Source organism: Silene latifolia, chromosome 5, assembly GCF_048544455.1.
Source record: "Silene latifolia isolate original U9 population chromosome 5, ASM4854445v1, whole genome shotgun sequence".
NCBI classification, from domain to species: Eukaryota; Viridiplantae; Streptophyta; class Magnoliopsida; order Caryophyllales; family Caryophyllaceae; genus Silene; species Silene latifolia.
In genome coordinates, this window is record NC_133530.1 from 53239305 (window position 1) to 53261775 (window position 22471).

Sequence of the window (22471 nt, forward strand, 5' to 3'; positions counted from 1 at the left end):
GAGACTGAGCAACTGCTAGCCAAGTACAAAATTAGGCATCACCACTCTTCACCCTATAGACCTCAGACTAATGGCGCGGTAGAGGCGGCAAACAAAAACGTTGTCACAATTCTCAAGAAAATGATTGACAACTATCGAGATTGGCCGAGCAAGATACCCTTTGCTTTGTGCTGGTATCGCACATCTGTTAGGACGCCCACTGGGGCTACTCCTTTCTATTTGACCTACAGCATGGAAGGTGTACAACCAGTTGAGCTAGAGATACCATCCTTGCGCATCTTACTCGAAAGTCAAATCCCAGAGGCCGATTGGAAGAGGGATAGATATGAAGAGCTCATCCTCCTGGATGAACGTAGGCTACGCGCCTTGCATAATGTCCAAACATATCAAGCACGTATCAAACGAGCTTTCAACAAAAGGGTTAGGCCAAGAAACATCAAAGAAGGAGACTTAGTGCTCAAGTCGTTTAGAGCTCTTTTACCTGTCGACCCACGAGGGAAATTCAAACCTAATTGGGCCGAACCGTTCCTAGTCAAGTCCATACTTCCAGGAGGTGCGGTTAGGATCACAGACTTAGATGGGAATGAGTTTTAAAACCCAACAAACCTCGACCAACTAAAACAGTACTATGCCTAGAATAGGAACAAAAACGCGCCTCGCGTAACCTCACGTGTCGCTCTTGTGACACTAAATAAGCGGCCCCTGGCCAAGCTGAAATAAGCTAATGTCACCTTGATCTTGCATTTTGACAATTTTGTCATCCTCATATCATCAAATAAACTAAACTGCACCTTCAGAGTAAGTAAAAAGCTCATGCTTATTTTCTAAGTTCATTACAAGCTCTTGCTTAGAACAATTATTCTTTTACATTTACTCGAACTACGCGCAAGGTTTTGATTTCATTTTCTAAACGAATACGTAGGAAATCCTTCACGGGATACAACCCATTATTTTAAAATGTAAATATAAGGACATTTGCATTGCATTTGGAATTCGACAAGAGTAATAAATAGAAAATCACAACAGGTTTCATAACCACTTAACCTTTTTATTTCATTCACCTTCTAATAATAATATTATGCTACATAATAAAATAAAAATAGGCTAGGATTCTAAAAACCCCACCTTTTTATTACAACAATAATAATAATAATAAATAATAACAAAGACTCGGGCTATTCTTCCATCTTCCCTTTGCCCTTGTCATTCTTGTCATACTTCTTGTCACGACCTCGAGCCGGACGCTCTTGCGCCACTTCGGACCTAATCACCAATGGTCTTTCTCGAGGCCTAGACTTCCCATTTTTGTCAATCACTTTATCCACGACAGGAGAGGTCTTCGGTTTCTTCGAAGGATGAACAACTTGAAACCCGGCTTCCACCTCTCCATCATTCAAATGCTTCTCTTTCTCCTTTTCCACCTCGCGCACCTTGTAGTCAACGGGCTCGTGCTTCCTCAATCTCTCGCGCTCCTCCGGAGTAGTAGCTTTCCTCCATCGCAGATAAGAATCCGACACCCATAAGGCATTAGCATAAGAGTTCAAGAACCACTCGTTTCTTTGGGCCCATTTAATGTCCCACTCCCTTCGGCTCTCTGTAGTAAGCGTCACGGCAGTCTGCGGGACGGTATCGAGCTTCGGGATCGTCTGCTTTAGTCCAACCTGTCTCATCAGCCTTTCCGGGAAGATGCACACCATAAATTCCAAGCCAGGAATGCGCACAGATCGAGTAGGATCCAAAGAAGACACTCCAGTGACAGATTTGAGGTGCCACCATGGTACAATTTACCTAATCAAGGGGCGATCATCACTCTTCAGTTTGTTCTCCCAATAGTTACAGACCCTGGTGAAGTCCACCATGTAAAGCCTGGTCCTCATTGCAATCGAACGAGCATGATAAGAAGGAACATGAACTGGGGCTCGATCAATCGAAGCTGTTCCATAAGCCAAACCTACCAAAAGCAGGTATTAGAGACAAAAAAAAAATAAAAAAACAAAAACAAAAACGAAGGAAAAAAAAACGAAAAAAAAAAACGAAAAAAGAAAAGAAAAAAGAGAAGGAAATGTTCTTTTACCTGCAGAATGACGGGACTTCCCAAATACGGTAGGTCGCGGTTGGCTTTTCTATTATCCAAGCCCAAAAGGATCTCTCCTAGACATAAACAAGCTGGGCTCCTGCGCAGCTCCATTTGCTCAACAAGGCCAAGAAGACGGGGATCACCTCTCAAGTCTTCATCAACATGCCCTTGGAAGACATATACATGCAACAAGCAAAATCCAAATGCCCTTCGCCTAGAAACATAAGAAACGGTAAAGTCGGCCCTGTTAATGAATCGGTCAATGAAGTCCAACATTCGCACTCCCTTCGAGGTCACTAGACGGTCCACCACGAGCCTAGTCAACCCAAGCAAGTCTCTAAATTTGCTCTTATACCCTTGCGAAGTAGAAGGAATGGCAGGCAAGTGTTCAGGGTCCCACCCACCAATCACGACAATTTCTTCAGGGAATGGGCAAATATCGCCTCCAGGGAACGCAAAAACATGGTAATTCGGGTCCCAATAATCAAAACAAGCATCCAAGAATGGTTTGACAACCTTGATAAGCTTCAAACTCAACAATGATCCAAGGTTATAGGCGCCCATATCGTATTTCTCCATGTTGGAAAATTCGTTGGTCAATTCTTTTAAGCGAATCTCCAAAGTATTCATGATGAGGGATTATTCTGAGAATTTTATGTAATAAGACGAAGAAGAGACGGAAGAATTGTGTGAATAAAAGCTCTATCGACGTCTCTATTTATACTAATTTCTGTTTCCAAAAATCTGCCAGAACAGAACCACCTGAGAACAGGCGCAGCACCTGCTGCGCGTCTTCAAAGGGACGCAGCTCATGCTGCGCCTCTTCCTCAGCTCGATTTCTGCGATTTTCCGCGTTGGATCTTTCCTAATTCCGTGATGAATAATTTCCTATTCCTACGGGTTATTATTTTGGTAAATACGTGCAAGTTACCATATTTCGTGTTTCCTAATTCCGCGGGCACGCACTTCGAGACGACATCGACATTTTCGCCATTTTACCACACTTGCACATTTTCATTTTAAGAAATAATTTTAATTCATTTTAGGAAATAAGTTTCATACTAATTTAATTCTTTTTTTTCATTTTGTTTCTAAACTTATAGGTTTCTATTTTTTTTTATTTTTTTAGGGGTAACCCTCCCTACCGTCCGGTCATTTCCGGCAAATTTTTTGCATTTTTGCGTGCTTTTGAGTCACTCGTTTTGCGCTAATTCAGGCCATGTGTATATACAAATGTATGTTTTGCGTGATTTCTATGTAAATTTCGGCAGCATGACGGCGTAAACCGTCATCTACCAAACCTGTTCAAAGCTAACCTGCAGATACAAGCAACACAACCCAGCAGTAAAGGCACTCATGCCATCTTATATACAACCAAAAAGGGAAATGTACAACAAACTGGGGGCTCTCGCCCCAAACAAAGTCCAAAAATGTTCAAAATGAAGGTCCAAAATGTACAAACGTGCAAAATACAAACAAAACCAAACAAAACTACTGCCGGTCGCCCTCTAGCTCCGCAACTCTTCTCGCGAGAGCAGCAATCTCGGCGTCCCGGACCTCGAGCTCCCTCAACAAGCGAGCTGTCTCCTCCCGAGACTGAGCCAACTTTCGCTCCAGCTCGCGGTCCCCTTGCAAAACAACAAAATTGGCTCATGTCAATCATTTCCAGCAATTACCAGAAAAGTTGGAAAATCAAAACTAAAAAATGAAATAGGCACAAGGTTCATACTTGACGACCTCGACCGCCGACAAGTGCCTCGACGGCAGTAGCTCGCAGCCGGTTGGCCACCCTCCACAACGCCATGAACCGAGACGGCGCAACCTGCATTTTCAAAAGAAGTTCTCAATAATTGAATAAAGTTCAACCAAGTGTGTTCTTACACAAAAATTATGCAAATTAGAGGCTCACCCTCCGCCAGTCGTCCAGGCCAGCATCCGTCACAGCCACGTCAAAGTAACGCAGCTCGGAGATCGTCGTCCTCCCAGTCGCGTCAGTGTACTCGAGGGTCTCGGGGTACTCTGGGGGCTCGATGCCCGCCGCCTCAACCTCCTGCAAAGTCAAATGTTTCTCATTAATCGATGATCTTTCATCGTAGTTTTAAAATCAAAAATAAAGAAAAAAAATGCTCACCACTACCGGCCAGTACGCTAACCTCCCGTAGAGGAACGCCGAGTAGTCCTCGCCAGGAAGAAGGAGGGCGTCGCCATCGACGTCAGCCAAGTCAGCCTCCCTCTCCGCCTTGGAAGGCTCCCTGAACTTCGTCCTAGGAGGATCGACGGGAACCGTCAACACGTCCCGAGAGCACTGACGAGCCAAGCGCTCGCCCAAGTACCACACATGACCCATCGGCGTCCTCAACAGCTGTCGGCTCGAACTCCTAGGCCGAAGAACCTCAGCCACAAAAGGAGGCGCTCCAGCGTACTCCGCCCAAGGCCTGGGCACCCACTGGAACAAGACAAACAAGGAATCATTTTTATGATCGAGTTAAAAAGCAATATAGAAGCAAATGCATATAAGTGAAATGCTCACGCTGTCTAGTTGAAGAGCGTTCACGTCCCGCCGGTAGACACCGTGAGAAGAACGCTTGCTCTTCGTCCTGCACATGACCCAATCCCTCACCACGGGATAGGCCCTCTCCAGCGGCTCCGTCCTCTTGGACGCGAGGCCCGGAAAGTAGGAGTACACCCACGCATGTAAAACAATATAGCCAATGACGATCTTTCGTAATTTGATAAAGAAAGGAATCGATTTTAAGTCTCAATGAAGGTTCATACCTCCAACAGAAGTCCACGACCGACAGCACCAGGAGAGGTCCCCTTCTCCATCAACTCCGGATGAACCATGGCCCTCATGAAGCGGATGAGGACCGCGAAACCAGCAGTGACCCAGTCCCAACGCCTTAGGGAGCTCAGGTCAGAAAGGAAGGGAAGAAACTTCGTCGACAGCCTCTCTCCCTTGTCTCCGAGGTAAATCGAAGAAAGAAACCATCAAAGCCACAAGCGGGCCCTCTGCTCAGCAGTACAGGGAGGAGGAGCCGTCTCCCTCCCATCAATCGTCACCAGCGCCGGGATCTTTCCCGCAAAGTAGTCTCGAACGTAGGAGCTGGGTACCAAACCAGGCACTGTGACAGCCTTCGATGACAAGTTCCAGCCGATCAACCTCCTAGCCTCGGCCGAGTCCACCCTCATGGCAGTCTCCGGCCACTCCACAGCCTCAGACCCGCACGGCAGACTAGAAATCATGCCGTAGTCCTCCAGAGTGACTCCCACCTCACCAAAAGGCATGTGAAAAGTGGAAGTCGTATCCCAGAATCGGTCCAAGAAAGCGCGGACCAGGCTAAGGTTAGCCCGCAACTTCCTCCTCGCGATATTCGTCCAGGCCTGCACCAAGGCACCGAACGCTCCGCGCTCAATCATGGCGCGCTCCTCCGCCGACAGCCGCTCGTAGCACTCTATCGCTGTCGTGTAACCCGAGAACGACCTGATGTTCCCGGCCTCCTATTGTGATTTGAAACAAAAAGCTAATTTAGTTTTGAATAAAAGTTGGATAAGATGTGAGCAATTGAAATGAATGAAAGGAGATGAGTGATGAGTAGTGAATTCTTATTTACCAAACTCTTCACCGTCCAGTAGGACATGTGACCCTCTGCAGCTCACAGCAAGTGCCTGCTCTCCCAGGTCTCAGCCCATGTGGGCGCTCCTCTCAGCTGACGACCTCCTCGCCCGACGTTGGCCCGTCTCGGGGCATCCTCCTCCTCAACAGCCTCCTCCTCGTGGGCCTCGTCCCCAGCAGCCATCACCGCAGCGGTGAAAGCCTGCTCCAAAGCCTCCTCGATCATGGCAGAGTCTATCTCCATGGGAGCTCTCCCAGAAGTAGAAGCCTCATCACCTGCAGCATTAAAAGCAAATTTAGGCCGCGTCACGTGTCGACGAGCCTTGGTTAAGGGATTTTCGAGCCTTCGGAAGCCCCGTAATTGCTCTTTTCTCGCCATCTTTGGCCATATTCTCACAAACCCGATCACTCATGTGGTAATTAGGGTCAAGTCAAGCCTAATTTGAAGCCTAGTTCCGGGTTCGAGTCGAAATTTCGGCAGCATTTCGTTATAACGACGATTACGCCCTAAAAAGTGTCCTGAAAAAGCCGTCACAAACCACAATTCCGAGATAGTAGGAAGTTTACCCATCATCCAAGGATCCCAAATATCAAGTTTCATCGCAAATGAGCAATCCTAAGGCTACTTTCAAAGCAATTTACGGTTTAGCTGTGAAACCGTCTCAAATTCACTCAAATGCTTAAAACTCAACGAAAATTCGAAACAAACACATGGTTATGTTCCTTATACTACCAATTATCCATTCCTAAATACCAATTTCACAAGGCAAATCCATTTGGGGGAGAAGCCCCAAATTTTCGATTTAATTGGGTTGAAAACCCTAATTTTTTCGATCCAAATTGAGCAAATATAGAAGATTAATGCAAGAATGGTACACATACCTCAATTAGTCATGATGAATGCAAGCTTTCGGATCAAACCTTGACGGAAATGATTAAGATTTGAGAGAGAATTTGAAGAAATTGTGTTTCGAACAAATGATCCTAAACCCTCTGTTTATCGCGTTTTTACGCAGAAAATGCACTTTGGGGAATAGACGCAGCAGGTGCTGCACCTCTTCCAAGAGATGCAGCTCTTGCTGCGCCTCTTCCTTATGTTCCCTCCATACGAGTTTTCAAAAATTCGTTATGAGTTCGTTATTTGTGGGCCCATCTTTGGTGCGCCTCTTCCTCGTTGCTATTTTATCCTATTGGTCCGTTTGACGATTATCTTTCGTTCCGGCCCGCATTTCTAAACCAAACAGCAGACTATTACACGTTATTTATTGCTTCCAAGACTTTGCTTGTCACAACGAGCATTTACCCCTTTTACAGGTGTTTCGACACGCCTTCATTATATTTCCCCAACGAGAGTAAGCGGATAGACTTTCCCTCTCGAGACACGGAGACTAATTCCCGATTATATTTCCCCAACGAGAGGAAGCGGATAGACTTTCCCTCTCGAGACATGGAGATCAACATCAGCCCCTATTACTTTCGAAGTTTGTACGAAGCTGAACACGAACAGACTTCTCCCAGCAGTTCCCGCCTGTGTCCTGCTACTCACAATATTTCCTGTTTCCCCTCGGAGTGCGATAAAGATGTCGTTCTCCATAAGTTCCCAGACCGGCAGAGTTCCTACACTCGAGCCTTATTTACCCTTTGGTTTAAACTTATATTCGGGCCTCCTTCCCGCCTATGCTTTCCTTTAGGGTCCCATACCCTAGCACAATCCTTATATATCTTTTAGGTCTTACCCTTAGCTCCTACGCTTACCCTTAGCTCCTATGCTTACCCTTAGCTCCTACGCAACTCCGGAAACATCTCGAGAAAGAAGTCTCAGGTATGGTCTCTTCTTATGGCTGGCGAGCCTCCTTACGTAGTCTAATGGAATTTAAACGACCCTCCCCGATAGTCGACAGACTCTAAAATGTTCCCGACGACAGGTCCTTGGCTTAGACCCCTTGAGCCGCCTCGCGTCGCCAAAGTCGTCAGGTTGTAATCTTTGATTGACCTGATGGCTATACTTTGACTTTCGCCTTGTCCACACCTCAGTCAAAGTGGGGGCTCTGTAGATACCTCATTTCTGCACCTCTCGCAAACCACCCGGTGATAATTGGGCCGCATCTTTGGTACCCGGAACGATTTGTGACAGTTCGTAAGTTTATCGTCAAGTGATTGCTCAAATATTAATGTCTACCTCTTAGTTGTCATCTACGTGCCGATACGGTCGTTGTGACAGTAATTAGAGTACATTTGGAGTCCGGGCCTAAAACCGTTTTCATTTTCTGATAACCGTTAAATCTCGAGTCAGAATGTTCTGGAATGTTCCGGATATTTCTATTCCATATTTTATAAATATTTCACAATCTTTATCCTTTGGTAAACAATTTCCCGTAATATTCATACAAGATATTAAGGAAAACCAAAATATTCCGTCCTACCATAACTTAAACACGGAAATATTTCTTCCGCGGGAGGAAACCCCTTGGGAACAGACGCAGCAGCTGCTGCGCCTCTTCCAAGAGACGCAGTGACTGCTGCGCCTCTTCCCAGGGTCCTTTTCTGCGTATTTTTCGTATCTTTTTTATATCTTTCCGATATTCACTTCCAAAGACTCTCTGAAACCCTAATTCCTTCACGTGATTAGTATAAATAGGAGCCTTCGCTCCTCATATTTCTCACGCGAGTGTCCGCCCTTCTCTTCTCCTTTTGCATTCTAGACCTTTGTTCTTACTTTTTGGCGTCTACGTGCTTGAACATTCGACCACATAAGCTCGGATCCTTCTGAGTACCAGCCTCGTTTGCATGACCGACCAATTTGACCAACTCCACATCAATCAACTTAATTAATCTAATCGTTTTCCTCTTACGAGGGCACTTTCATATTTGCATTATAGTTCGAGTCGAGCATCGCTAATCGATAACTTAGTCCTTCTCGTTTCGTCAAACATGTAAGTCTGAGGGTGTATAATCTCTCTTTTATTATTGTTCTTTACTTTCGTATCATCACTAATGTAAGGTTTATGTCGAAAACACCTTGTTAAAACCGATTTCTAAAACCGTGCTTCAAAACCCTTTTTTTTTACGGATTTTAAGACAGATGATCGTCGAGAAAGGACGCAACAATCGCTGCGCCTCTTCGAAGGAGCGCAGATTCTTTCGCGCTCTTCGTGAGGCGCGCAGATTCGCTTCCTTTCTTCCTCCTTCGTCCTCTGTATTTCGTTCGTCAAAATTTGTTTCGTTTGTTTCCTGTTAATTCTTTGACATAATAGCTTATCATCTCACATGTATATTATTTATCATTCATTCACATGTTTAATTCGTCATTAAATTCGACTTAAATCCCTTATAATCCGATATTTGCGGGTTTTCGTCATTAAATTCAATCCGGGTTGTAGAGATTCGATTTGTTCATATCGGGTTTCTGGAATTCGATCCTTGATATATTTTCCATCTGTTTATTGTCATATTCATCGCATATTCGTCATTAATTCATCATGTTTAGTCTATTTTGTTCACCTATGTCACTAATAATCAATCATTCTTCCGTGTAAATAATTCGTTTGCATCCGTCTAATCCATGTTTATTGCTTTTATGACCCTCAATCACATGTAAATAACCTGATAATCACTTCTATCCGAGTAAATATATTAATCAATCATTAAATTAACCCACGAACATTAACGATTTGCGATTCAAAACGGCCGAGAACTCACCCTTGGAACAGACGCATCAACTGCTGCGCCTCTTCCAAAGGGCGCAGTCCTGCTGCGCCTGTTCCAGGTTGAGTTCTGTCTCTGAATTCCGTTGTTGCTTGACTTAGTTTAATTAAGCTTATGTATTAATCGACTATTATCCGTATTGTCGCCTTAATTTCTGTTCGTTAAATCTTCCTTCTTTCTTTTCCCAAATTATCCGTTTTAAAGGTATTTTCGACATAAATCGCTAATCCCGATGTAATTATTGTAATTTCTTATTATTGTAATTTTATTCATCGTATCTTGTATCATTTGTATGTTTTCACATGTAGTTGAACCTTAATCCCAACTTTGACCCAATTGATTGTTAAATTATGTGTCAACCGACTTAGTATTAATCTTCACATGCTAGGATTAATTCAATGGATGTTGCATTACATGCATGTAATCGACGATATATCAAGTATAGATGATGTCCCTAATCATTAGTAGAGGCCGCTATCGAGGCGGGCGGGATTAGGTGTTCGATCAAAAGAGCTTCCTAATGCGTACCCTCACCCCTTACTCCAGATCTCTGTGAACATCCGTGTTCATTGGCATCCACGAGAGTCATTCAAGACATAGAATGCTAAGGGTAACGATTGCTTAGTGTTCATGTCACTACTTTGTGTCTTGACATGACACGAGGTATTCGAACGGTTCCAATTTCCCATAAAAATTGGTGGCGACTCCAACAAAATGCAAACGCTTATTCTCTTCCTCCCGTGGGCCCCCGCTGTCCACATGATGCACATCTTTTTCTAGAGACCGGAGTCTCCCTAAAGAGACCGGCGATTCCTCAACAAGGGACTTAATCGTCATTTAAGCCCTTAGTTAACCCTAATTCATGCACCTAATCCCCACTATAAATACCCCATTAGTCTAATTAGAAGAGCATGTTCTTCTTAGCAATCTTTAGAGTAGTTAATATCAATCAAATCTCTCTTTAATCTTGTAATCAACATTTAATCAAGTTTTAATACAAGTTTTATTTCCTTAATCTCTCTCTTGTTCATCCTTTATTTTGGGTAATTGAAGATTATTTGGGTTATTATTGGGAGATGACAACCTCTCAATCAAGCATCAAGTACTTCTTTTATTCTTTTTTTTATTATTGGAATCATTAGTTGGTATAATTCTCTTAATCCCTTTTTAATTATTGTTAATCACTTTCATTTATTCATCATGTTTCACTTTGTTGGTATGATTGACAACCTTGCTAGCATGTTCAACACGATAATGAGTGAGTAGTTTCCTTAGCTAGGGTTAATGGGTAATTAGGGGAAACCAACATGGGGAATGATTCATGCTTAAATTAATATGCTTTCATAGTTTATTTGCTTGCTTGTTGTGATCTCAACTTATGCACATGTTATGTTTGATGAAATGTGAGCCTATGAATCCTTGCATTTTTTACCCATCACCTATCTTTTCAATGAGACTTGTAAGACATAAACCAACTCGAGTCTCATTAGACCATGCATATTGTTGAGTAGGGAAGATTAAGTCGACTTGTAGGTGTTGTACAATCTAATCGATTCGGCTTCGGGACCCAAACTTTCCTAGGATTGTAAGATATAACCCAACTCAATCCATCACAACAATAATTGCTTGCTTATAATTTGAGAACATGTTTGTATGATCAATTCCCATGAATCCCCTATGACCTCATGACACCCTAGTGCCTTTTATCAATTGTTTACATCCCTTTTAATTCATCTTGCTTGTTTACTTTCATTGCTATTTAGTTTAGTGATCTTCTACTTCAAACCCCAATTGTGACACCCCTTAGACACCACTAGTTGCAATAGAACTCTCATCTCAATTCCCGTCCCTTGGGATCCGACCTTTACTTGCCTCTTTACTAATTGTAAAGTTGTTGGTGAAGTTATAAATTGTGTTTTGGTCTAGGTGCTCCTAACGACAAGTACTGAAAAACTAAACCCCACGGGGGATACACCGACCAAAAATGGCGCCGTTGCCGGGGACGGTGTTAACTTGATTTAAATTTTCTTACATTGTTATTAGTTGTGTCTTTCTTTGCCTTGGGGAAGTAAAACTCCTCAAGGTTTGTTCTAACTATTATCAAGTTGTTTGATATTTTGCAAGATGGACCCTATAGATTGTTTTGTAGAGGACCACTTAAGTATACCTTTCTTCAAGGATCCCATGCAAGCATTGGAAGCCTTAGAAGCAAGTGAGGCTAAAAATATGTATTGGGAATTGGAGGTAGATATTTTGAGGCCGCTCTAGCTAACAAAGAACTTACTCATGCACAATCCGAATTAGTGTATAACATCCTTGTGGAAGCATGTCAACCTATAGAAGATGAGCAATCCATCCTAGAAGACATCTTACAAGCTCAAGAGCAAGAGGAATTCGTCATGGAATTCGAAGGTGATGAGATTGATGAGAATAAAGAACAAGTTGAATATGCCATGAGAATGGAATGCCTAATGGAGATGGAGCAAATTCTCAATGAAACTCCAAAGGAGGAAAGTGAGGTACAAATCCCTACTCTAAAACCCCTTCCCCCAAATTTGAAATATGCTTACCTTGATGAATCAAAGACCAAACCCGTGATTGTTAATGATAGACTTGATGAGAACCAATTGGGAAAATTGCTTGATGTGTTGAAACAACATGAGAAGGCTATAGGTTATAGTCTAGATGACCTTAAGGGGATAAGTCCCAACTTTTGCATGCATAGAATTCATCTAGAGGAGGACCATAGACCTACCATTCAACCTCAAAGAATATTGAACCCCCACATGCAAGAAGTTGTCAATGGAGAGGTTATGAAATTACTTGATGCGGGAATCATATATCCCATATCGGATTCTTTGTGGGTTAGCCTCGTTCAAGTGGTATATAAGAAAGAAGGTACCACGGTGGTGACAAACGAAAAGAATGAGCTAATACCCACAAGGAAGATCACCGGTTGGCGTATGTGTATTGACTATCGAAAATTGAATTCCGCAACAAGAAAGGATCATTTCCCCCTACCATTCATTGACCAAATGCTTGAGAGGTAGCCTCCAACAAATTCTTTTGTTACCTTGACGGGTATTCGGGATTCTTTCAAATCCCTATACACCCGGATGACCAACATAAGACCACCTTCACATGCCCTTATGGTACTTTTCCATATAGGAGGATGCCTTTTGGTTTATGTAATGCCCCCACCACTTTCCAAAGATGCATGATGAGTGTCTTCTCCGACTATCTAGAGACCATAATGGAAGTTTTTATGGATGATTTTAGCGTTTATGGAAAGGACTTTGACTCATGTTTGCATAATCTTTCTCTTGTATTGCAAAAATGTGAAGATGTTAGTCTTGTTTTAAATTGGGAAAAGTGTCACTTCATGGTCAATGAAGTAATTGTTTTGGTTTATTTAATTTCGAAAAAGGGCATCGAGGTCGATAAAGCTAAACTTGAGGCGATAGAGAAACTCCCACCTCCCGTGAATGTTAGAGGGGTGAGAAGTTTTCTCGGTCACGCGGGTTTCTATCGCCGTTTCATAAAAGATTTTTCAAAAATAGCGAAACCCTTCACTTAACTCTTGCTTAAAGATGCCCAATTCCATTTCAGTGATGAGTGTGTTGAAGCCTTTAATAGAATCAAGGAAGCACTAATCTCGGCACCAATCATTCAACCTCCAAATTGGGAACTACCGTTCGAGATTATGTGTGATGCTAGTAACTACGCCGTTGGAGCGGTTCTTGGCCAACGGGTAGGAAGAGCTCTTCATGCCATCTATTATATAAGTAAGACTCTTGATCCCTCCCAAGTTAATTATGATACCACCGAGAAAGAGCTTCTTGCCATTGTCTATGCTTTAGACAAATTCCGTTCCTACTTACTTGGATCCAAGGTGATTGTCTTTTCGGATCACCGTGCTCTCCGACATCTCTTGATAAAGAGGGAGGCAAAACCAAGATTGTTGAGATGGATTTTGCTTCTTCAAGAATTTGACTTGGAAATAAGAGACAAGAAAGGAGCCGAAAATGTAGTGGCGGATCACTTGTAAAGGATCCGGTTTCATGATGAACATGGAGAAACACCGATCAATGACTCATTCCCCGACGATATCTTGATGGCCATTCAAACACAACTTGAAAGGCACATCACCCCATGGTTCGCCGATTATGCCAACTATATTGTTGGAAGAGTACTCCCTCCAAATTTAAACCACAACCAAAGAAAGAGGTTCCTATTCGAAGTAAAGAGGTACTTTTGGGATGACCCAAACCTCTACAAAGAGTGTAGTGATGGGCTCTACCGGAGATGCATCCCTCAATGGGAGGTCCAAGGAATCTTGTAAGGGTGTCACTCATCACCCTACGGTGAGCACCATGGAGCAAGGAGGACCATTGCAAAAATTCTTCAATCGGGCTTCTATTGGCCTACAATGTTTCAAGACACAAGGGAATTCATCATACATTGTGATGCTTGTCAAAGAACGGGGAATATCTCTTGGAGGAACGAAATGCCACAAAGGGGCATTCTAGAGGTGGAGATCTTTGATGTTTGGGGGATCGACTACCAAGGTCCGTTTGTGACATCCAATGGGAATAAGTACATCCTTGTGGCCGTAGACTACGTCTCAAAGTGGGTGGAGGCAATTGCCACTCCAAATGATGATGCAAAAACGGTCACAAAACTCTTCAAGAAAATAATCTTCCCAAGATTTGGAGTTCCTAGAGCAATTATAAGTGATGGAGGAACGCATTTTCATGAAAAGAAACTCGCATCTCTTTTGACCAAATATGGTGTTCAACATAGAACCGGCTTGGGATATCATCCTCAAATAAGCGGTCAAGTTGAAGTTTCGAATAGAGAGATCAAGCAAATCCTTGAGAAAGTTGTGAACAAGACCCGAAAAGATTGGAGTACAAAGCTTGATGACGCTCTTTGGGCTTATAGGACGGCCTATAAGACTCCCATAGGAGCCTCCCCTTACAAGCTTGTCTATGGAAAAGCATGCCACTTGCCAATCGAATTGGAGTACAAAGCTTTTTGGGCAATCCGAGCACTTAACCTTGATCTCAAATTAAGTGGTCAAAAGAGGATGATTCAAATTCAAGAGTTGGAGGAATTCCGACTACAATCCTATGAAAATGCCAAGATCTACAAGGAAAGGACGAAATTGCTCCATGACAAGAGGATTAAACAAAAAGCCTTGCACAAAGGGGATAAAGTCCTTCTATTCAATTCCCGCTACCGACTCTTTCCGGGAAAGTTCAACTCTAGATGGATGGGTCCCTACGTGATAACCGAAGTCGGAAAATATGGGGATTTTGAAATCAAGGCGGAAGATGGAAGCAAGTTCAAGGTCAATGGTCAAAGGTTGAAGCCATATTATGAGGGAGCGTTTATTGGAGAGGTCGAGGTCACCTACCTCGGGCCTTCTCATCCTTGAAAGAACCATCAAAGGGAGAGTTTGGTGGAGTCCTCCCTAAACCACCACATGTAAATATACTAACCCTCTAACTTGTATTTATAATTTTGTTGCATTCCTTTAATTATAAACATAAACTCTTTCCATGAGAGTAAGTGAGGGAGGGTCACTAACGAATTTTGAATGAAGGAAGGAACCAATCTTCAAGTGTGGGGAAGCATTTGTCAAAGTCAAGGAAAATAAAGAAAAATTCGCGGCAAGGAACCCGAGCGTCTTCCCTGGAACCCGCCCGTCCTGTGGGAATCCGGGCGTCTTTAGCAGAATCCGTCCGTCCTTTTTAGGCTGTGAAATTGAAATTTTGGGACTGCCGAAGAATCCGAGCGTCCTGTAGAAAAGACGCTCGTCCTGAGGAATCCGCCCGTCTTTGCTGAAAGACGCCCGTCTTTTTACCTGTGAAAAACAAGAAAGGTTACTGTCTCAGAATCCGCCTGTCTTTGGGAAAAGACGCCCGTCTCCTTTCAGAAGAATCCGAGCGTCTTGGGGTCGACACGCCCGTCTTGGCGGCGTCATATTTTTGGAGAATCAACTCTAGCAGAATCCGGGCGTTTTCCCTCAAAACCGCTCGTCCCAAAACGCTGGAATCCGAGCGTCTTATGCTCGAATCCACTCGTCTTCCTGCGGTAAATCAACCACGATTTTTCCTATTTTTATTACACCCCACCACACAATTTGTGACACATCACCCTTCCTTCCACTTGTATTATAAAAACCCACCTCCTTATGACTCCAAAGCATATCCCAATCACTCTTTTACCCCACAAAATCAAAAAGCCCCAATTTTCTAGGGTTCCAAAGACAACATTCAATCCACAAGGAGCATCTTTATACTTTAACAAATAAAAAAAATTCCAACTCAACAATCAGAGAATGCCACCAAAGGGATCTTCCTTTAGGGATAGGAGAAGACCAAGGGTAAGACGAAGCTCTTCTACCTCCCATATCAACACATTAAGAAGGGAGCATGAAGAAATTGTGGATCTTACAAGACTTGATGATTTCTCAAATGTTGAATTCGTCAATGATGTGCAAAGACTCGTTTTCCACCGGCTTCTTCGTAAGAACATTCTCCCTACTAAGTTTTTATGTCATGATACTTTAAGGAAACTTGGGATTTATTACCAAGTGGAAGCTCTTTTTGAGTTGTTTGGTCTCTCTACCCTTTTCCACATGCATGAGCAAACTTACTGATCCCTTGTGCTTGAATTTTTGAGCTTCTTGAAGATTACAACCTTGAATAGAACAATATGCATAGAATTTAGGTTGGAAAGTGTTTCAAGAATGATGACTCTAGTGGAATTTGCTAATGTGCTTGGTCTCGATGTCTCCCCTACCCGGACATCAAAACCAAAGAGATATAGTGTTGCACCCCTATGGAGGGCCATGACCGGCCGAGATTTCATGTACATCAAGGAGTGTCTAGCTTTCCACATTCAAAATCCTATTTTGAGACTTACTTACCGGTTACTTTCCGGCACACTACTTGCTCGCCGAGATCCGGCAATAGTGAACGAACTTGACCTTGTGTTCATGGAGTCTTATCTCAATATCCAAGGAAGGGGTGGGTACCGCTTCAATGTGCCTCTTGTGCTACTCGAAAAATGGGCAAAGTTTAGGAACGGTGATGATGATGGGATGAGACACATTGTTAATGGAGGGCTCATTACGAAGATTGCAAAACATTTAATCCAAAATTCAATGAGAATAATGAGTATGCTCCTCTTTCCGGAAATACAAGGATAAATGAAGACCTTCTTCTTATTCATCATCATTGGATAACCCTTGAGGGGGTTGATAAAAGGATCAAGTGGATAACGAAAGGAAGTGATCCAATCTACCTACCAATGACCGGCCTACCAAGAATCTCACCAAGAAGAGGACCTTTATCACCAATCCCATCCTACCTCATCCCTCCAAACCCAACCCAAGCAAGGCAGGCACCACCACCTCTAAATCCCCAACAACAACAACAACAAGAGCAACAACCTCAAGATGAGAAAATCAAAGTGCCTCCCTACCCATTTCCTTACCAACCGTACAACCATCCCAACCCCTTTATCCTTCCCCGTGATGACTTTGTAACGGGAATTCTACAAGATTTGCACTTCCGACAATATGAAGCTACCGTGGACAATTATTATACACTCTATCCTCAATACCACGATATGATTCAAAAGGGAAAGATTAGTGAGGAGGGAGCATTTCCCTCTTGGGCACAAATGGATTTACTCTTCCCCAATTCGGAGAGGGCAAATGAAGGGGCAAACGGGCGACAAGAGGAAGGGAGCAACAATTCTTGCGGAGGGGACACGGTGGATCTTGGAAGTGAAGAGGACGAGTTCATGAACCTAAATAAAAGTGATGCATCTAAGGAAATATGGGATAGTGATCTAGAGGGAGATGACGGCGATCTCTAGAGGATCTCTTCATAGCTAGATGGAGCGGGCGTGAGGCACCCATCTCAAGCTTAAGTGAAGTTTCCTCATCTCCTCTCTTTAGTTTCAATTTTCATGAAAGAAGTTTATGTTTTGTTAACTTGTACATTATTTGACTTTGTCATGGTTGGAGAGTGCTAGCAACATAGAGGACTAACACCTCGGCCCCATTGAGGTGTTTTTATTTCATTGTTCCCACTTTTGAAAATCCAAAATGACAAATTTAGTTTCATGCATTGCATCTTGTGTGCATGAACTACCCCAACTTTAGGACATTAGAAATAATGTCTATCTCGGTTTGGGGAAGTACATGCATACGCAACGGGAGGTAATCTAAATTACGCTCTCCGTCATAAACAAAAACCCATGCATCATGTAGTGTAGATTAGTGTAGCTTGCATTTAGTGTAGAATTCATGCATCATGTTTGCATAATTTCCCATCATTTTGGCCATTGAGGACAATGCCCATATTAGTGTGGGGATGAGGAATTCTAACTTAGCTTTTATTCAAAAAAAAAAAAAAAAAAATCGAAAAACCATAAAAATTTGAAAAATTTGAAAATCCAAAAACAAGTTCATTTCCTTTGTAGTGTAGTCAAGTATATATTGTTGTATATATTGTGTTTGTTTTATCCTTGTTCACATTGATTGACTACGCCACATCCGAGACATGAGGACATTGAAGACCGCATGGTATGATCTCTCCAATCTCATTTTTCCTCTTTATGTTAATGACTATGTGGCTTTATTTTGATTGATGCGGTATAACAATGTGAACTTAGGACTTGCATTTAGTTTATATGTCATATTAGTTGGTAGAATCATTTGCATTAGGATGTTTATATGTTAGTTGCATCATGGCATGTAGTTGCATGTTAGAAAAATTTTGCGAAACCGTCTACTTGGGAAGCTTGACAAGTGTATATAGGCCCTAGTAGATGCTTTTTCTTCTTAAGACTTGGCTTGTTAGAATACTTTTAAAACACCCTAGGATGTGTCATGCTAGTATCCTTTGACCCATGGATTAAGGCCTAGTCAAGAGTACCTTGTGGTGTGATAACTCCTTGGCTACCATTTATTCCAAGGTGACCCTTGAAACCATGCATCCATCCATCATCCATGTTCTACCACATTTTTGTCATCAAAGGGAATGGGCACAAAAAGAAATCCAATTTGAGTTCAATAGTGAAAGAAAGTTTGCAAAATTGCATCAAATGAAAAGAGGAGCAAAAATAGACTCCTAAAGCTTCAAATATAAGGCACCCTCACTACATATGGGGTGACTTTGAAAATGTTCAAAAGAAATGCAAAGAAAAGTTGAAAGTTGTCAAGTGTTGAAATGCCAAAAATAAAAAAGAAATGGCAAAAGAAAGTGTTCTCAAATGTCAAATGCCACAAGAAATTGGGGGGAAAAACAAAAACAAAAGCAAACTCCCAAAGTGAAACTCAAATATCTATCGATCCCTTTATCCACCGTATCCATTTTTGTGCATGGTATAGAGGGGACGACCCTTCTTCTTGTCTAGGCAAGAGGGGGAATTCCGTGATCCTCCAGTGTTTCTAACACCATAGGGAGTCTACTCTTGACAAAAGCATTTAACGATTGAGGACAAAGGTACCCTAGCTTGACACAACTTGGAGGTGATTTATTGGTATCCTTCTAGGCTTAGTAGTTTGAAGAAATTGCATCTATGAAGGAATGTGTACCCTTGAATTGCTTCCCTTGTAGACAATTTCCGCCACTTAGATGAGGAAAGTGGCTATTCTTTTGTAGATGCATCCGTTACTTGATTTTGTGTTCTTAATGTTTGGATGTGTCACCATTTTGGCAAGACCCACCTTGCCTTGCCAGAAGGCATCCTACCTCATGGTTGTCTTGTTGTGAGTTGAAGGGGCGGAGTGAGACCCGCTAATTGTCTCATATCGGCTATGTTATTAGGTTAGTTTAAATAGTGGTCCTAGTCTTTGTCACCTCTTTACTCGGGACGAGCAAAGGTTCGGTTTGGGGATATTTGATGTGACCATAATTAGAGCATATTTAGTCCCCGAATTAGCCTTGTTCCCATGCTTTTTAGTACATATTTAGGTCATTTATTGTCTTTAGTTCTTTGTTTTGCATATTCTTTGAGGTTTTGTGTCCTTGGTAGGAAAGGAGTGCAAACCTTGCATTTTCATGGCAAAATGAGGCTAAATTGATTGAATTCAATGACCAAGCATCAAGGAGAGACAAGATTAGAAGGCCTTTGTACATACTATAGTAGATGGGCAATGATGAGAAAAGATCCTTGCATCCCCGAGGAAATCCTCAATGATTTTATGAAGAAAAAGGGAGAAAAGAAGAAGGAACAAGACTGCCTGACAATCCGTGCGGATTGCCTAGAAGACGCCCGTCTTCACCCCACAATCCGTGCGTCTTCCTCCACAAGACACCCGGACAAAACCACCCAAAGACGCCCGTCTTTCCCTTCTGGACGCCCGTCCAGAAGCTGCCAAATCCGCCCGTCCCGTGCTAAAGACGCCCGGATTCCCAGACAATCCCATTTCATCTTCTTCAAGCTTCAAGGAAGGATGCACATCTTTTTCTAGAGACCGAAGTCTCCCTAGAGACCGGAGTCTCCCTAAAGAGACCGGTGATTCCTCAACAAGGGACTTAATCGTCATTTAAGCCCTTAGTTATCCCTAATTCATGCACCTAATCCCCACTATAAATACCCCATTAGTCTAATTAGAAGAGCATGTTCTTCTTAGCAATCTTTACAGTAGTTAATATCAATCAAATCTCTCTTTAATCTTGTAATCAACATTTAATCAAGTTTTAATACAAGTTTTATTTCCTTAATCTCTCTCTTGTTCATCCTTTATTTTGGGTAATTGAAGATTATTTGGGTTATTACTGGGAGATTGACAACCTCTCAATCAAGCATCAAGTACTTCTTTTATTCTTTGCTTTATTATTGGTATCATTAGTAGGTATAATTCTCTTAATCCCTTTTTAATTATTGTTAATCACTTTCATTTATTCATCATGTTTCACTTTGTTGGTATGATTGACAACCTTGCTAGCATGTTCAACATGATAATGAGTGAGTAGTTTCCTTAGCTAGGGTTAATGGTAATTAGGGGAAACCAACATGGGGAATGATTCATGCTTAAATTAATATGCTTTCATAGTTTATTTGCTTGCTTGTTGTGATCTCAACTTATGCACATGTTATGTTTGATTAAATATGAGCCTATGAATCCTTGCATTTTTTACCCATCACCTATCTTTTCAATGAGACTTGTAAGACATAAACCAACTCGAGTCTCATTAGACCATGCATATTGTTGAGTAGGGAAGATTAACTCGACTTGTAGGTGTTGTACAATCTAATCGATTCGGCTCCGGGACCCAAACTTTCCTAGGATGGTAAGACATAAACCAACTCGATCCATCACAACAATAATTGCTTGCTTATAACTTGAGAATATGTTTGTATGATCAATTCCCATGAATCCCCTATGACCCCATGACACCCTAGTGCCTTTTATCAATTGTTTACATCCCTTTTAATTCATCTTGCTTGTTTACTTTCATTGCTATTTAGTTTAGTGATCTTCTACTTCAAACCCCAATTGTGACACCCCTTAGACACCACTAGTTGCAATAGAACTCTCATCTCAATTCCCGTCCCTTGGGATCCGACCTTTACTTGCCTCTTTACTAATTGTAGAGTTGTTGGTGAAGTTATAAATTGTGTTTTGGTCTAGGTGGTCCTAACGACAAGTACTGAAAAATTAAACCCCACGGGGGATACACCGACCAAGTTTTCAACAACTCTTTCCTTGTCACTAGCATTCACAACATCTTCATCAACGGGCCTCTTCGGCCCTTCATACCTTATACCCCTCCTCAAATGGATGGCACTCACCGATTCTTGTCTTGGGGGATTACCTTGAGGTGGTAATTGCCCCTTTTGTCTTTGTAAACTTGAAGATGCTAATTGAGACATTTGGGTCTCCAACATATTTGTGTGAGCTAGTATGTTGTTAATGGTGATGTCTTTTGCTTGGCTATCCTTTTGCATTTGAGTGAAAAACTCTTGTTGGTTCTTTTGCATTTGGAGGACCGCTTTTTGAACATAAAAACCATGGTCATTTGATTGAGTGTATGGAGTTTGATTTTGGTAACCTTGGTTTTGGTTGTAAAAGGGTCTTTGATTTTGGTTTCTCATTGGAGGTGGGGTGTATGTTGGTTGAGGGTTTTGAACATTTTGGCTTTTTTATGAGAGATTTGGATGGAATTTGGTGTTTTCATTGTAATAGTTGGAATAAGGGGTACCACTCTTGTATGCTTGAAAAGCATTCACTTGCTCACTTGTTCCCCTACATTCACTTTGGTCATGTCCCAAAGTTCCACAATTCTTACATATTCCACTTGGAATTGATGAAGATGCCACCATGGCATTAACATGTTGCTTTGGTGATTTGGAGGCTTCTTCAAGTTTAGCCATAGCCTTCTCAAACTTCAAATTAATGGTATCAATATGAGCACTAAGTTGAGCACCCAATTGAGTAATAGAGTCCACTTCATGTTTTCCTCCTCTAGTAGCCTTTAGAGGTCTACTACATTGTGAGTTATGGACCGCCATTTCCTCAATCTTGTTCCATGTTTGATTATCGTCAACTTCGGTGAACATACCATTTGATCCCATGTTGAGAATGTTTCGGGAGTCTTCATAAAGACCATTCCAAAATTGTTGTACCAAGAACCACTCGCTAAGTCCATGATGAGGACATAAGCGACAAGTTCCTTTGAATCGCTCCCAAGCTTCATACAAAGATTCTTCGTCCCTTTATTTAAATCCCGTGATTTGGGCTCTTAGCATGTTAGTCTTTTCCGAAGGGTAGAAATTTTTGTAGAAAGCAAGTGCCAATTTCTTCCAAGAGTCAATACCAAGAGTAGCCTTATCAAGGCTCTTTAGCCATTGTTTCGTGGTACCAATCAAAGAAAAAGGAAATAAGACCCATCGAATTTGGTCTTAAGTCACTCCGGTTTGTGAAATCGCATCACAATAGTCACAAAAAGTCTCCATGTGAGAATGAGGGTCTTCACTAGGCATCCCCCCAAATTGGCTTCTTTCGACTAATTGGATAAATGCGGATTTAGCAATGAAATTACCGG

At 42.2% G+C, this 22471-nt stretch overlaps 1 non-coding gene across 1 annotated transcript; it reads left to right on the forward strand.

Moving 5' to 3' along the window:
- Positions 1-22068: 22068 nt before the first annotated feature.
- LOC141658120 (small nucleolar RNA R71) lies at positions 22069-22175 on the forward strand. The gene has a single exon (XR_012549024.1). It is a non-coding gene; the product is annotated as a small nucleolar RNA R71 (small nucleolar RNA).
- Positions 22176-22471: the final 296 nt, after the last annotated feature.